Source organism: Pan troglodytes, chromosome 7 (genome assembly GCF_028858775.2).
Source record: "Pan troglodytes isolate AG18354 chromosome 7, NHGRI_mPanTro3-v2.0_pri, whole genome shotgun sequence".
Classification (NCBI taxonomy): Eukaryota; Metazoa; Chordata; class Mammalia; order Primates; family Hominidae; genus Pan; species Pan troglodytes.
Genome location: NC_072405.2, coordinates 111970327 through 111986532, shown reverse-complemented (window position 1 = coordinate 111986532; position 16206 = coordinate 111970327). Strand labels below are relative to the sequence as shown.

Below are 16206 nucleotides of genomic sequence, written 5' to 3'. Positions count from 1 at the left end.
ATTTTATTCCATGTAGTGGTTGAGTCATGTTGTAGCCAGAGACCTGGAAATATCCAAATCCTGCTCTGCCAGTCGCCCTTCTCTCCTGGGGGTTTCTCTGGGGGCTACAAATATACAGACCTTGGGAAATCAAAGTACCTTTTATCACCAGTTGGACAACCAGGGTGGGCCTCTCCGGTGATCAAGTCAAGAGGATGTTTTGGACTCAAGGCCCAGATGCGGCCTCTTCCACTCTTTTGGTTAAATTCCAGTGTTACCACCTGATATGGTTTGGCTGTGTCCCCACCCAAATCTCTTCTTGAGTTGTAGTTCCCATAATCCCTACGTGTCATGGGGGGGGACCCGGTGGGAGGTGATTTAATCATGAGGGCAGTTACTCTTCATTCTGTTCTCGTTACAGTGAGTGAGTTCTCATGAGATCTGATGGTTTTGTAAGGGGCTTTTACCCCTTTTGCTCAGCACTTCTCCTTCCTGCCATCATGTGAAGAAGGGCATGTTTGCTTCCCCTTCTACCATGATTGTAAGTTTCCTGAGGTCTCCCCAGCCATGCTGAACTGTGAGTCAATTAAACCTCTTTCCTTTATAGATGACCCAGTCTCAAGTATGTCTTTATTAGCAGCATGAGAACAGACAAGTACACCACCATCCAGCTGCTATGCCAGAAGAGACAGCAGCCCTGTACTATGTGGAAGTAAAAGGGATGAGGAAGAGGGTGCCGGATTTCTGCATATCTTGAGAGCCAGATGAAAGAGAGAGATAGAGGGAATATATTTGACTTTAACAACCTGTAGTTCTCACCTCTGGCAAATAGTGGACTGGAGGGCTCACCCAGTGATATCAGTGCCTCTTGAAAAGTGACCTGAATAGAGGGTAGGGGGAAGGGCAGTAGTTTCCTCCTTCCTCTGTATATGCATAGACACCAAGCTAAGGGTTTTATGAATGTTTCTTTATACAAGCTTATATATCATGTACTCATTATTATCCCTATTTTGCAGGTGAGATTACTGAGGCTCCAAGAGTATACATAGCTAGCCTGTCATATGCTTAGTGGAAAAGCAGGGCTCTCACCCAGATCTACTGTACATCTTGGTCTGTGATTAATTATTCTGTAATAGTCTTCTTGTCAGACTGGGTTCCAGAGGCCCCCAGAACTCTTGCCTCAGTCAGCCCTTTTTTAAATCCTATTCAAAAAGTAGAATGGGAATTCTGTGAGAGGTCACTTCCAGGATTAGTTTTTGCTTCTTTGGAGAAGCACTTCTGATCATGGAGACTATCCATTCTGCAGAGCCATTTATGAGGCTTAATTTAGAAACAATTGAAGTGATTATAGCAAAATTGTTTTAAAAGAAAAAGACAAATGGACTTATTTCAGGATAATGTAATTATGTTAAGGATTTATTTCTAATCCACTGTGGAACCCTGGTTAGAAATAAGTGTTAGAAAGCAAAGCATTGGCTTTGGGAAGTTTTGTTGAAGGAGTTTTTAAAGCACACAGAATTAAACTCATGAAACTGACAAGATGCTGCTGCACAATTACATATGGAAAACACACACACACACCACGCATGCACACATGCTCCAGGGTAAGAAGAGCAAAAGAGACCACACTCATATTGCACAGTGATTATCCTGTGGCACCAACAAACCTCACACACTCCCTGGCCTTGAGAGAGCCTAACCTGGTTCTGTTCTCCAGATCTGCTTCTCTTTATCCCCATAGTTTTATGATTGTATCAGCACAGAGACTGCATAATGTACTGGTTTAGAACGAGAGTTCTGTGGTTATGGCCCTGCATTTTAATGCTGCCTCTACCACTTGTTTGCTGTGTCATCTTGCATAACTCATTTAACCTCTCTGTGCCTCATCCTTCCTCTGTAAAATAAGGATGATGGTAAGACCATCTTCAGAGTGTTGTTATGATGATTAAATGAGTTAGTGTGTGTAAAGCACTGGTTCATGGGGAGTGCTTTTATAGGAATATGCTCAATCACAAAAAACCACAGTGGCCAGCCAAGCCCACCATGGGCAGGGTGGGAGGCAGATGGAGAAAGGCCTCATATTCACGAAGGACCACACTTTTGTCACTTTCTCCACTAAGTTTTTATGTCAACTTAGAGTTATACTGGTGAGATTGATGAACGAGCTGACAATCAAGCCACTTAAACTTGGGTCCCTAGACCACAGCACCTAGGGTGCACTGTGAATTAATATCTTTATGATCCTACAATTTGCTTGTGAATATTCTAATTGTAGTGCATTGAATTTTTACTTGTGTCATAAATCTGCTAAACGTAAATGCTTAGATTAAATCACCATTTTTATAAATCTGTTTTTCCTCCCTTTTTAATAAGCCATGGGGACACAAAAAAAGACAGGTGACCAGGCCTCCCTTGAACTCTGGGATCAAACCTGAGCCTTTGGGATATTTTCTGAAAGGAAAATGTCTCATTTCATTAGAGGAGGAAGGTCTGAGTCCATGGTGGCAATTCACTCAAATCAGAGCTTTTCTCATTCCATTATTAGTGTATAATAATCACTTTTCCCACTGGGTGCGGTGGTTCATGCCTGTAATCCCAGCACTTTGGGAGGCCAAGGTGGGCAGATCACCTGATGTCAGGAGTTCGAGACCAGCCTGGCCAACATGGTGAAACCCCGTCTCTACTAAAAATGCAAAAATTAGCCAGGTGTTGTGGCGGGCACCCGTAATCCCAGCTACTCAGGAGGCTGAGGCAGGAGAATCACTTGAACCCAGGAGGGAGAGGTTGCGGTGAGCTGAGATCGTGCCATTGCACTCCAGCCTGGGCAACAAGAGTGAAACTCCATCTCAAAAAAAAAAAAAAAAATCACTTTTCCTCAAGCTCAGTGTAAAAAGGGAACCCTGGAAAGTAGGCTTAAAGAGGAGATAATCTGTAGGGAAGTGCAACTGTGGTTGTTTCCATGGTGTCCCAGTTGGGATGCTTCCAGGTACAAGTCTGAAAAACTCCAACCTTGGCTTGCCACAGAGAAAATTTATTCTCTATCTCACACTACTGAAAGTTATGGGAGGAAGCCCAACTGGTGGCTCAATGATATCATCATGATTTTCTATCTCTCTTTCTCACAGCCTCAGGGGCACTTCATCCTAAGGCTTTGCAGTCACAAGACGACCATAACAATTTTAGCCATATCATCAAACTGCGGGAAAAGGCTGTTTCGCTTCCTTGTGTTCCATCTTATTAGCAAGGAGACTCTTTCCCCAAAGGCTTCTAGCAGCTGTCCTTTCCTGATTCATTAGCCTTCCCCTAACCAATTCTTGGCAAAAAGATGCAACCACTATCATTGGCTTAGACCAACCAGATTTTGCCTGTGTCACAGTGGGAAGGAGGAGAAGACGCCAGAAGGACATCAGGACTCTGTGGGTGTGGGGCAGGAAAAGAGCTGCTGGGTGTGGGTCCAACAGACTGTGTGCCACGGGCACTTTCCAAAGCAGAGGTGTCTAAACTGGGTTTCATGTTGGAACCACTTATACTGGATATCGTAGAGTTGGCTGCTTTAAGGGCAGTGTTGGTGATGGCATAATTGAGATTGGGCCATATCTCTTACTCAGCACATATTTGATTGGAACATCTTTGCCCTAACACCATAAGAATGAGAGGAACAATTCCAGGTTGTAATTCCATCAGGGTAGCATGGCATCGCAGATATGACATCTTTTTGGTGGAATTTATTGAAAGATCCAAGTGAGAAATGAACCTTAGCTAACGATAAGGTCATCATTATTACTATGCAAAGATTTATCTATGTAAAATTTACATTTATCCAGTTAAAGACATAAATGTAATATATTATTATATAATTATAATTAATAAATATAAAATTTACGTTTCAGAGATGCATGGTGATGATCATTTGGGGTACTGGTTTTGGTTGATGAAAAAACAAGGAAGCTCATTTTGCAAACATTGAAGGAAAATATTTTGCTTCACATTTGAAGACCTGAATTTCAAATCTCAACACAGGAATCTGAATCAATATGAGCAGCTATGAAGCTCTGCCTTGAATGTGTTCTTGTGTTTCCATCCTGAAGAGGCTGAAGTGAACATGAAATTATGGCACTAACATATATATATATGTATCATAACCATTGTTGTTGCTATTGCTATTAGTATCTGTATTACACTGGATAATTTCTGCAACACTTGTACATGCAGTACCTCATTTGGTCCATACCTTATAAGGTATTATTCTGCCCATTTTACAGCAGATTAAATGACTTGCCCAGGGTCACCTAACTAGTAAGTGACAGAACAGGAACTCAAATCCAGATCTTGGACCTTGATGTCTATGTTCATTCCTTACCATTATGAAACTTAATTGCATGTTTTAGCATTTCTGAATTTCATCTTTTCACTGGAGGCCTGAATTCTGGCTCAATGACTTTCTCTCCCCAAGCCTATATTTTTAAATCTGTAACATGCGGTATAACGATAACTAGTGCATAGAATTATTGTGGAGGATTAAGTAAGACACTGGGTATGAAAGTGCTTTGTAAAACTGTACACTATTACACAAATGTGTGTTCATTCCCAGCTCTCTTTCTTTAAATGAGATATGGTGGTGCGTAATGATCGAAGCAGGGACTTGGAGTCTGGTGTGCCTGTATTCAAATCTGACTGCACCACTTACTGTCTGCCAGATCTTGGATAAATTATTTAATCTCCCTAAACCTCATTGCCCTCATCTGTGAAGTGAGGTGAGTGATACTCTCTCTTACTTGTTACAGAGATTAAATGAGATAATGTGCAAAAAAGCATTTAGCATATTGCTAGGCAGGTGACCAGTAATGAAGTGAGGGTGAACATTAGGACTGGCACACTAGGAGGCCCTTGGATGAGTTAGAGACGTATCACATTGCAGGTGATTGTGGTGATGCCAAATAGCAGGACAGAACAGACTTAGGGAAGCAGGGCCCACTCACTGCATTGTGACATCACTTTGTAATTAAGTCTTTTCCCAGAAAAGAACTGTCTTAACCAAGTCCTATCTATAAAGTTTTCTAATTAACTCGAGTCACTCCACAATGCTTGGAAAGACCACCGTGCAATATTCTTTGGCTCTGGTACATCTAATTTTGTCTTCAAAGAAAACCTGACACAGTATGAGGGAAGCTGGGAAATGAAAAGAAAATCTTCTGTGGACAGATTTTCTCCCCCTACATCTCAGTCATTGCATTTCAAAGCCCGTTTCCACATAATGAAAACTGCTGCTCACCAGGGCGTGATGGCTGGGCACTGAACATCACCCGTCTGGGTTTATGTGTATTTTAAACAATAAGAGATGACAGGCTAAAATGGTAAAGTGGCTCTATTATCTAAGAAAAAGCAATTGAGTTATTCTGAATCAATGGTGGAGCATGCATAATAGGTTTGTTGGATTTTCTCTTTTCTGCAATTACTACGTTTTTTGAGAGTTCATAAAATTTTAATTTTTACTGCTTTATCAAGGACGTTCTCGGTGAAATGAATAGTCCCCCCCACCCTACCCCCCACAAATGCTTGATGATGACATGAAGATCCAAAGACTAATGTTTCAAAGCCACTGCTTTGATTCCTACAAAGGCACCAGCAGTCTTTCCTCACCATACAATTATTAAATTTTATTTTGGTTATTTAAGTCAGGATTTCTCATCCCAGGTGAGCTGTGAATGAGGTGTTATTGATCCCTTGGCTTTCCAGGCAGCAGGAGTACCCGGCTTCCTGGAGCCTTCAGCATTCTCATCCACTTACCAGAGTACTGCATACATAGTGTCATTTTCTCTGTGTGCCTAGAAGTATAAAGGGCCAAGCAGCACTGCTGTAACAGCCTGCCGATTGTAATAGCTTCCTGCTCCCATGGCAGGGACACGTGCTTAGTAGAAATTTCCATAGGTAGTTTGCCTGACTAAGCTTGATCTTGACAACGAAGATATATGGTAGATAAACTAGAAGTGAAACTGGATCTCTGCACAGCCTGAAACTCAGATCCTAAGATTTTTAAAACTTGACAGAAAGAAGATAAAAGATAAAAACTCATTTTAAGATCTGCCAGCACTACGTGTCTTGCTAGAGATGGAGACTTCTCAGTTACTTTGGAACTGTTTCTTTGACTATGATAATCACCCAAGTGAACTTTGAATTATGCACATGTAAGGATTTGGTTCTGTTTGAAATTGGAGATGTTTAAAATGCTCTGGTTTCAAGAAGCTAAAAATATATTTGCTTTGGGAAGAGGTGGAGGTCAGGGATAGTCTGCTGGGAAGACAGAGCTGGGATTCCCATCTAGGTTGATACAGGTAGAATGTGCTTCCCTGCCTGCAGTAGATGAGCACCAGGGGACTGAGGGGGCTGGACTGGAGTCTTTGGGGAGGATCATGAGGACCCTGAATGCCAAAGATGGTAGGAGCTGAGGAAGGGAGAAAGGGGCGATCAGAGGTAGCATGATGGCCCAGGGCCTGAGCCTTGATCTGTCGATCTGTCTTTGGTTCGTTCCACCAACAAATTGCATTCTCCTTGGAAGACACTTCTCCAAGTCAAGGCTCTGGGCTGTTTACATCTCAGTGCCTTCTTAACTTCTCTAGGGTTTAAAGGAGTTCACACGCTGTCCAAACCACCTCTGTGATTTCCCAGCCGAGCCTTGGCCCAAAGGGATCCTTTCCCACTTACTGTGGTTACTCAAGTGTTGGGGGTTACTCAGTCCTTTGCTCCCATAGCAATTAGGAGCAGATTTCAGATAAAACTTGGTCACAGCTTTGCTGTGTGCCTCATCCTCAGGACATTTTTATAATTCGATTCTGATATCTGTCCTCATAAATTCATGAAGAGATTGGTTTATTGTCATCCTATTTCTTCTGGCATCTGTGAATAATGAAAACAGCCTCAGAATTGATAGTGTCACTCACAGCTCAGTGTTATTTGAGGGAGTCCAGGGAATGAAAGGCAGGGAAAGTTCAAGAGGAAAGTATCACTTTCCCTTTGTACTCACCTGTCAACATCCCCCTGTGCCCATAAAACCACCTTTACCTTTCTTAATAGGTTAGGTTAAAGGCAAAACCCAACAATTCTAATTGCTCCTTAACCCAATCTCATAGTGAAGAGAACTCCTACCTTTGTTGTAGACTTAAATGTTTCATGTGTAACGTGTTATTGCCTTAACTAGATTATGCTATTTGAATATAGATATCACAACTTTTGTATAAAGCAGTCCTCTATCTGCTCTACCAGCTGACCAGTCTCCCCTGCCATTCCATCCCATATCATGCTTTGGACCTACTGTAATATCCAGGAACACACTGAGTTTTCAGGAAATTCTTGTGAAATAACTGAAAGGGAGATGGAATCTTCCTGAGTAAAGACACTATTCCAAGCATCTCTCATGTGCTAAAGTGCATAGCTCATGGCCTTTATTCTAGGAATGATATTCATTCTAATTTTTCAATCCTGCTATTTGATCTACTGGGAATAAATTTAAATATTTTAAAATACACTCTTTAATACATATGTAAATACATATTTAAAATCCTTGTAAGCCATGAAAAGGAATGAGATCATGTCCTTTGCAGGGACATGGATGGAGCTGGAAGCCATCATCCTCAGCAAACTAACACAGGAATAGAAAACCAAACACCACATGTTCTAACTCATAGGTGGGAGCTGAACAATGAGAACACACGGACACAGGGGAGGGGGAACAACACATATTGGGGCCTGTCCAGGGGTTGGATGGAGGGAGAGCATCAGGACAAATAGCTAATGCATGCAGGGCTTAATACCTAGGCAATAGGTTGACAGGCACAGCAGACCACCATGGTACACATTTACCTATGTAACAAACCTACCTGCACGTTCTGTACTGTGTCCTGCAACCTAAACTTAAAAAAAAATCCTTGTAATCTAATGAGGATCAGTTTATCAAACTATATACATAAATTTTTATTTTTTGCTACGAAACAAAAATGGATTCAACTCGGATTTGATCACTGTTGTGTTAATTCTAGTATTTTACTGTGCTTCTATGTTCTTTTATTATCACTTCTCTATGAATACAGTCAAATTCTATATTTGCATAATTTTCTTATAATGGAAAAAGCTATTCTTAAAGAAATAAGCAATTGACTCAGGATTAGCATAGTGCTCTGTATCATTTTATACATTGTTGCACATCATAATTCATGATGAAGGGAAAGAGAAAACTAGCAAATTTATCTTCACAGTTATTCAAATGGAATACTTACATATAGCATCCTTCCTTTATTGCTTTCTTCTTCAATAAAATTATGTGGATGAATTTCCTTTTTCTTTTTTTTTTCTTTGAGACAGAGTCTCACTCTGTCACCCAGGCTGGAGTGCAGTGGTGCACCACTTCAGGGGTTCAAGCGATTTTCCTGCCTCAGCCTCCCACATAGCTGGGATTACAGGTGCCCACCACCACGCCCAGCTAATTTTTTTTTTTTTTTTCAGTAGAGACAGAGTTTCGCTATGTTGGCCAGGCTGGCCTCAAACTCCTGACCTCGTGATCCTCCCACCTCAGCCTCCCAAAGTGCTGGGATTACAGGTGTGAGCCACCGCACCCGGCCCTTTTTTTTTTTCCTTTTCTTTTTTTTTTTTTTTTTTTGAGATAGGCTTTCGCTGTATTGCCAAGGCTGGAGTGCAGTGGTGCCATCATGGCTCGCTGCAGCCTTGACCTCCTGGGCTAAAGTGATTCTCACACCTCAGCTTCCTGAGTAGCTGAGACCACAGATGCATGCCACCATGCTTGGTTAATTTTTTTTTTTTTTTTTTTTTTTTTTTTTTTTTTTTGTAGAGATGAGGTCTCCCTATGCTGCTTAGGCTGGTCTCGAACTTCTGGACTCAAGTGATCCTCCTGCCTCAGCCTCCCAAAATGCTGGGAAAATGAGCCACCATACCTAGCCCCTCCTTTTTTTTATTCCTTTCACTGTAATCATTTTTGTTTCAATCCCATCCATAAAGCTGAATTTGACTATAGGAGTAAGCATGTTTGAAACTTTAGCTGTATCTTCAATGAGGAAGGCTTAGGTTGTCAGTCCCAGCCATTTATTACATGACTATATTTGTGCTTCTGATGATATACTGTATGTCATTTGTATAAATTTAAGATGTTTGCTAGCTACACATGATAAACGCATAGCTGTAAAGTCTCCTCTTCTTAGATCACCTCTGTGGAGCTGTGTTTGCTGACATCATAACTACTGAGCTATGTGTACTAATAAGCTTGTCTGTGCTGCAAGATTAAATAGATAAGGCCAGAAGTCACATTATTCAGGAAAAAGCAGAATGTAATTTTCTTTGCAATTTCTTTTAATGGAGTTAAAGATTCAGCAGCATGTGTATTTTTAAGTGGTTTACTGTGTGTGTACACAGGGATACAGGATGCAGAATTCCAGGTGCCTCCTCTCCTTGGCCTGGCCTGGCTAGCAGGGAGTAGAATCTACCTGACCTTGCTTCAGCAGTCCCTAGCCTGAGTAGTGATAGTCCAGGAAAATACTACAAGCTATTTTGAACAACTTTAGAATATTTGGGGAATACAATTTTTTTACACTGATTCTACAGAGTTGTTTGTTTTTACAGTATTTGCTGTAATTAGACTAGAAAAAATAAAGATAGTTGAATAGAAGTTAAATTATCTTATTAGCATTTAGAATGAGCAGGAAAAATCTTAGGTGGTTCCTGCTGGGAAGGGGGATGGATGGGGGTGTGCAGCATGGTATGTGAGTAAACCCAGCCAGGCACACACAGACAGATTTAGATAGAAGGTGGTTTGCCTACTGGCACACAGAACCTGTCTTATAGAGATGTGGGGAGGCTTTGTTGGTTTTTTGTCTGTCTGTTTGGGTTTTTTTAAACCACTTTGTGGATATATGTTCATCTTTCCTCTCTTTAGATTAAGCTTCCATTTTCATTTTCTCTTAACAAGACATGGAAATAGTAACCAGAGAGTAAATAGCTAAACAGGAAAGCTTTTCCTTAAGCACACAAATATACACACATCCTTTCTGAGCCTCTGCTCTGCTTTCTACCATGAGATACCCTGCAGAGTGGAAGGAGTACAGAGATCTGTGTTCTCCTCCACCTTGGGTACTTATTGGCTATACATATAAAACCTTGGGTAAGCCCGTAATTCTTCACTCTCCACTTTGTTAATATTGGGATAATTAATCTTCCTTCTTCCTTTCTCATGATATTTCAAGGATCTGCTGAAATAGTGTATGTGAAAGTCCTATGGACTCATGCAAGAAGGGACTGGCCTTTATTTCAGTCCATAGCACTGGGCAGCTGGTCTAGTGCCTGCAGACACTTTTAGTTCAGCAGATGTTAGTGGTAACAGTGAGTGTTTAAAAGAGACCCTGTACATGATTCTAAAAGCAGTGTCCTCTGCTAATTTAAATCTTTTATAATCTGTATGGTGAGATTAGGAGTAGAGGGAACAGGGGTCAAATTAGAATTGAGACAAAATTGGGTTTTAATAATTTCTTCATTCAGGCAATAGATTTTTATTAAGCAACTGTTACTTGCTAGGCCTTGTTCTAGGCACTGGGGTTATAGCAGTGAACAAAACAGACCCAAATCAATGGCCTCATGAAGCCTCCATTTTAGCAGGGTGTATTAGTCAGGGGTCTCTAGAGAGACAGAACGAATAGGATAGATGCATATATGAAGGGGAGTTTATTAGGAGAATCGACTCACACAATCACAAGGTGAAGTCCCACAGTAGGCCATCTGCAAGCTGAGGAACAGAGAAGCCAGTCCAAGCCCTAAAACCTCAAAAGTAGGGAAGCCGACAGTGCACCCTTCAGTCTGTGGCTGAAGGCCTGAGAGACCCTGGCAAATCACTGGTGTAAGTCCAAGAGTCCAAAAGCTGAACAACTTGGAGTGTGATGTTCCAGGGCAGTAAGCATCCAGCAGGGGAGAAAGATGGAAGCCGGAAGACTCATCAAGCCTAGTCCTTCCAACTTCTGCCTGCTTTATTCTAGCCATGCTGGCAGTTGATTAGATGGTGCCCACCCAGATTGAGGGTGGGTCTGCCTCTCCCAGTCCACTGACTCAAATGTTAATCTTTAGTAACACCATTACAGGCACACCCAGAGATGACACTTTGCATCCTTCAATCCAATCAAGTTGACACTCAATATTAACCATCACACAGGGGAAGATAGACACTAAACTAAATAAAACTGTTAGTATATTAGAATTGCAAGTGTTAAGGCAACCCAAAACGTAGAGAAGGAGGATCAGGTATTATTTTTTTAACTGGGGGGTAAGAGAGGACACTGCTGAGAAGGGGAGACTGGGGTAGACCTGAAGGAGGTAATGAGGAGGTAAGGAGCCATGAGGACATGGTGGGGAGAATTGGAGCCACAGGGACACGAGGGGAGGCATCCAAACTATGAGGACATAGGGGGTGATATTCAAGCTGTGAAGATATGAGAGGATCCTGGATCCATGAGAATATTGGGGATGGAGACATTCAAGCCATGAGGCTATGGGAGTAGGGAGGCATTTGAGGCACAGAGAACAGCACGTGTACCGTAAATGGGGGGATAATGCCAGGCAAGTTTGAGGAAAGAGACAAGTGAAGCTCAAGGGGAGGGAGGTAACTTGAAATAGAAGGACATAGAGTCAGAGAGACAAGAATGATGATGATGATGAAGATGATGAAGGTGATTAAGATACTGTTGAGTGCTTACTTTGCCAGTACTGTTGCATTATCTCACGTGATCCACACAAAAACCCCGATGCATCAGTTGAGGAAACTGATGCACAGAGAAGTATGAGTTCCTCAGGGTCACACAGCCACGAGGCCTTGAAGCCAGCACTGGCATTCAGGGTCCTCTGATGCCAACAACCTGTCCTTAACCATTGTGCCTTATCATGTCTCCTGTGTAAGCAAGCCAACCCCAGATAGCGTTTTTTGGCATTCCATGTTCTAGGTGATATTTTCTTTTTTTCTTCTTCTTTTTTTTTTTTTGTTTTTTTGTTTTTTTGAGATGGAGTTTCGCTCTTGTCACTCAGGCTGGAGTGCAGTGGCGCAATCTTGGCTCACTGCAACCTCTGCCTCCCAGGTTCAAGCGATTCTCCTGCCTCAGCTTCCCGAGTAACTGGGATTACAGGCACCTGCCACCACACCCAGCTAATTTTTGTATTTTGAGTGGAGATGGGGTTTCGCCATGTTGGGCAGGCTGATCTCGAACTCTTGACCTCAGGTGATCCACCCACCTTGGCCTCCCAAAGTGCTGGGATTACAGGCAGGAGCCACTGCGCCCGGCTGGGTGACTTTTTCTTATTGTTTGCCAGCTTAGTAGTGAGTATACTATCACCAAAAAAGTCCCTTGAGACTACTCTCAGTTTCCTAGGAAAAACAAAACGTAAGGAGAAAACCAATACCAGTACCATTGCTGATAAACTTTGGACCTGTATAAAGAAAGTCTCAGTTTCCCAGATACAGAAAGAAGACTCTCTGAAAAGATGACCACAGACAGTAGCTTTGGAAAGGTACGATCTTTCATTATTACCAACTGAATGATTGCCAGGAATACTTGCCAGCTACCTTGCTATTCACCTAACACCAATATTTATGAATAGTTCAGCTGCCCTCTGGTTCATGGAATTCTTAAAAATGACAAAAGCAATGTAACAGCATCTACAGTCAATACGAAATAGATGCAATAGAATGGAGCCATCGTTTCTTGAGCATCTACCACATGCCAGCGCCTTTCTCAGTGCTACAGAGGGAAGCACAGCAAAACTCCATAGGTGCATTCAGTGCTCCCTGGGGAGAGGAAGGACACCGAATGGAAGTGACCATCTCCACCTAAACACCAAGGAAGACTCCAAGGAGAAGGAGAGAGTCGGAATTTTAATGTTAACTTTTGGGAAACACATCCATGTTTACAAAAAGTTTTGTTTTTATTCTCCTCCGAGCTTCCTTTATAGGGCTGGAGAGGCAATAAAAACACTTGTCAAGGTCAAGGTAGGGTGAGGAGTTTGGTGACTCCAATCAGGTTGGGGTGCGGCCTTGAGAGGCCCTGAGTACGAGGCTATGGGGTTTGGCATTTAATCTGTCATCAGTAGGGAACCGTGGAAGATTTTTGAGAAAGGACATGACTTGAACAGGTGGGGAGCCTTAAAGAGGCTGAGCAGTTAATATTTTTGAGTTCAGATGGGAGACAGTGAAGACAGTGAAGGCTTGGATTAAGAAATGGTAGCAGTGACAGGAAATGAAGTTGAGAGCAGCATGGGCAACATAGACCCTGTCTCTACACAAAGTAGAAGAAAATTATAGTCAGGTGTGGTGGTGCATGCCAGTTGTCCCAGCTACTCAGGAGGTGACACTGGTGAGCCACGATGGCGCCACTGCACTCCAGCCTGGGTGACAGAGTGAGACCCTGTCTAAAAAAAAAGAACTGTTGAGAGACAAGGATTTCCTTGTGGCTGTATTTCTTTTCCTTATGACAAATGAAGGTTGTTTTGTGTTTTTTAAAAATTAATTTATTCCTCTTTCTCACCTCTCTTACATTCTTGTGAAAAGCTGATTTTAAACACAGCAATAAAACAACTGAGAATCATTTCTTCCCCTGGGTAAGAAAGAATTAATTCACTCAATCAGTCAATATGCTGTATTTGTTACTTCTCAGTGGCATCCAATTTGTTCTGAAAATATAATTCTTGTCCAGCCAGAGCCTGGGAATGGGTGACAAGTTGCCCTCAACAGCACTAAGACCTTTCCAGAGTTGGATGGCCATTTGCTGTGGGGCTTCTCTGAGTCTGTTCTTATTCTGCCCAGACCCCACTTGGTTTGGTCTGTTTAGTGATTGATGGGCCTTGAAAACCCCAGAGGTTCTTACCTCTTTGAAGTCTCTTTACTCCCTGAACTCTGAGCCATAGCTACCATTTCCACTCACCATGGGGTATCCTATTGGCTGGACCTGGAAAGTGGTGTTTTTGTTGGACATGGCCAGGTTTAACTCTGTGCCCTTAAGACAACACTCTGAGCCTCCAGGATGATGTGGAAACACCAGCAGGTATAGTTAGGGCATCTCCACACCTGCTGTATAAATAGGGAATATATATACTTTTTAGCAGTGTAATTGGCATGCAGTAGGAACACAAATAGGAATTCTGTTCCTTTCCTGTCCCTGCAGTGTGGTTGCTGAGACATGAATAAACTAGGGAAAGACTTTGAGAGGTGTTGTGACCACTCTTTAGACAGAATGGACCACTATCCAAAATGTAGTTCAGATATCAAGATTGATGACGCTATACATACACTAAAGGGATACGAACAGGTTTTCTACTTACATAATGGGAGCTTCTCAGCAGAGCAGGACAAGCCTACCAAACTAGTCCCAAGATGGCTTGAGAGAAGAGGAAAAGAGACAGCTTGGGGTTTTTATTGCCATTAGGGGGTACATACAGAATGAGGGCTCCTGCATAGGAATGGGGGCTTGCCTGGTTTGAGTCTCCCGCTGGTGTCAAGGAAGGAGCACCTTTTCTTATCAGCTAGCCCAGATGTGTGGGGCACAAGGGGGAAGAGGGACGGGTGATGCTCAAAAGCTGTGAGCAGTCAAGCATCAAAAAATTGAGTCAAACTTTTTATTACAAGAGGCCTGATGTTGGAACAGGATTGGATGGAAGTGAGAATCAATGGTGACTCAGAAGGAAGAAGAAGGAGCCTCACTCCTCACCTCAGACATAATATTAGCCTCCGCTGGCCACAGCGTAGATCAATATAATCCTGATGCAAATGGAATCCTTAGACTGTGGAAATATAAACACATGGCCTCCTTTCAGCCATGAACACAAAGGAATCTGAAGGAGGGGATAATATACTCAGTGATGTGGATTACTAGAGTTAGCAAATAAAAATGCGGGATGTTCAGTTAAATTTTAACTTCAGATAAACCACAAATTTTTTGTGTAAGTATGCCCATCAACATTTGGGACATACTTAAAAAAGTATTCATTGTTTATCTGAAGTTCAAATTTAACTGGATATCCTGCATTTTTCTATGACAACTTTAATGAGCCCTTAAAAGCCCTGCAGACCTGAGAGGGGAGGCTGGGGAAAAGAAGAGGATGGTAGAATATTTGTCTTTTGGTAGCACCTTCCTGCCACCATCTCAGGACACACCCATCTTTGTCCTGAGGATGCTGTTGGGTGCTGCTTTTTCTACGGGCTTGGTAAAGCGGTAGGAGCAAAGCTTCCTTTAATACAGATTCTTATATAGCTGGCAAGGTTAGCCAGAGGACTGGTTGCTTATAACTTTCCATGCTCTTTTCTCTCTTGTCAGTTTAATAGATCGGCTCCCTGTGCTGGTAATCACAGACACAACTAATTGGTTTTGTTTATTACCTGATTTATATTTTCCTCAGTCTTTGTTACTTCCTATCCTCCCTTCAGTCTATCATTTTATCCTGCTTTCCACCCCAACATCCATCCTCCCATCTACCTTTTCTCCCTTCCTTGCTTCCTTCCTTTTGTTTTCCTTCCTCTTGTTCTTCTTCCCTTCCTTCAATGGCTTTTTGGGGCACCTCCTAATTTCTAATCTGCAACAGTTGTTCTACGTCCTCTTTTATCCAAAATTAGTATTTTCTTGCTGCTTTGGACCCATTCAGAGCAAACTCACAATGCAGATAATCTAATCAATGCAGATTCTGCTTAAGGAACATCATGGTAATGACACAGATTTCTTTACTGAGATTCAGAATGGAGTTAGAAAACACTGTGGGTTGTTGTTGTTGTTGTTGCCTTATTTATTAGCCTGGTAATTGAAGAAATGTGGTGTGGTTTTTACCACAAAGCATTGATTCCTGCAGCAGGAGTTCCTTGAATGAATGGCCTGCGTCCTTTAGGGAATATATCCCTTGCAACTAGAGCTGTGTCCAACAAGGAAGAGGTGCCTGCATTTATCCAGAAGAGCAAAAAGCCTGAAGGTGGGATGCTGGCGCCACAGCAAAATAAAATGCTCGTCAATGGCAACAAATTGTCAATTTGTCAATGACAATAAATGCTTATTAAGCATCTGTCAGGAATGGCGTTAGGTGCCAGGGATACAATATGAAACAAGTCAGAATCCCCCTACAGTGGAGTTTAGCACCTGGCAGGAGATGTAGATTTTAAGCATATAACTGTGCAAATAATTCCAATTGTAGTAAATGCTTTTCCTAAGCACA

At 42.2% G+C, this 16206-nt stretch overlaps 1 protein-coding gene across 19 annotated transcripts in view; it reads left to right on the top strand.

Moving 5' to 3' along the window:
• NCALD (neurocalcin delta) overlaps positions 1-16206 on the top strand; it is a 445958-nt gene that overhangs the window by 382767 nt on the left and 46985 nt on the right. The window contains exons 7-8 of one of the 19 annotated variants that reach the window (XM_063816495.1): positions 401-520; positions 3870-4733. The exons of 17 other annotated variants lie outside the window; for them this stretch is intronic. The gene's annotated coding sequence lies outside the window, so the exon portion shown is untranslated. The remainder of the gene's footprint in view (positions 1-400; positions 521-3869; positions 4734-16206) is intronic. One more of the 19 variants, XM_063816502.1, reaches the window with a different exon arrangement.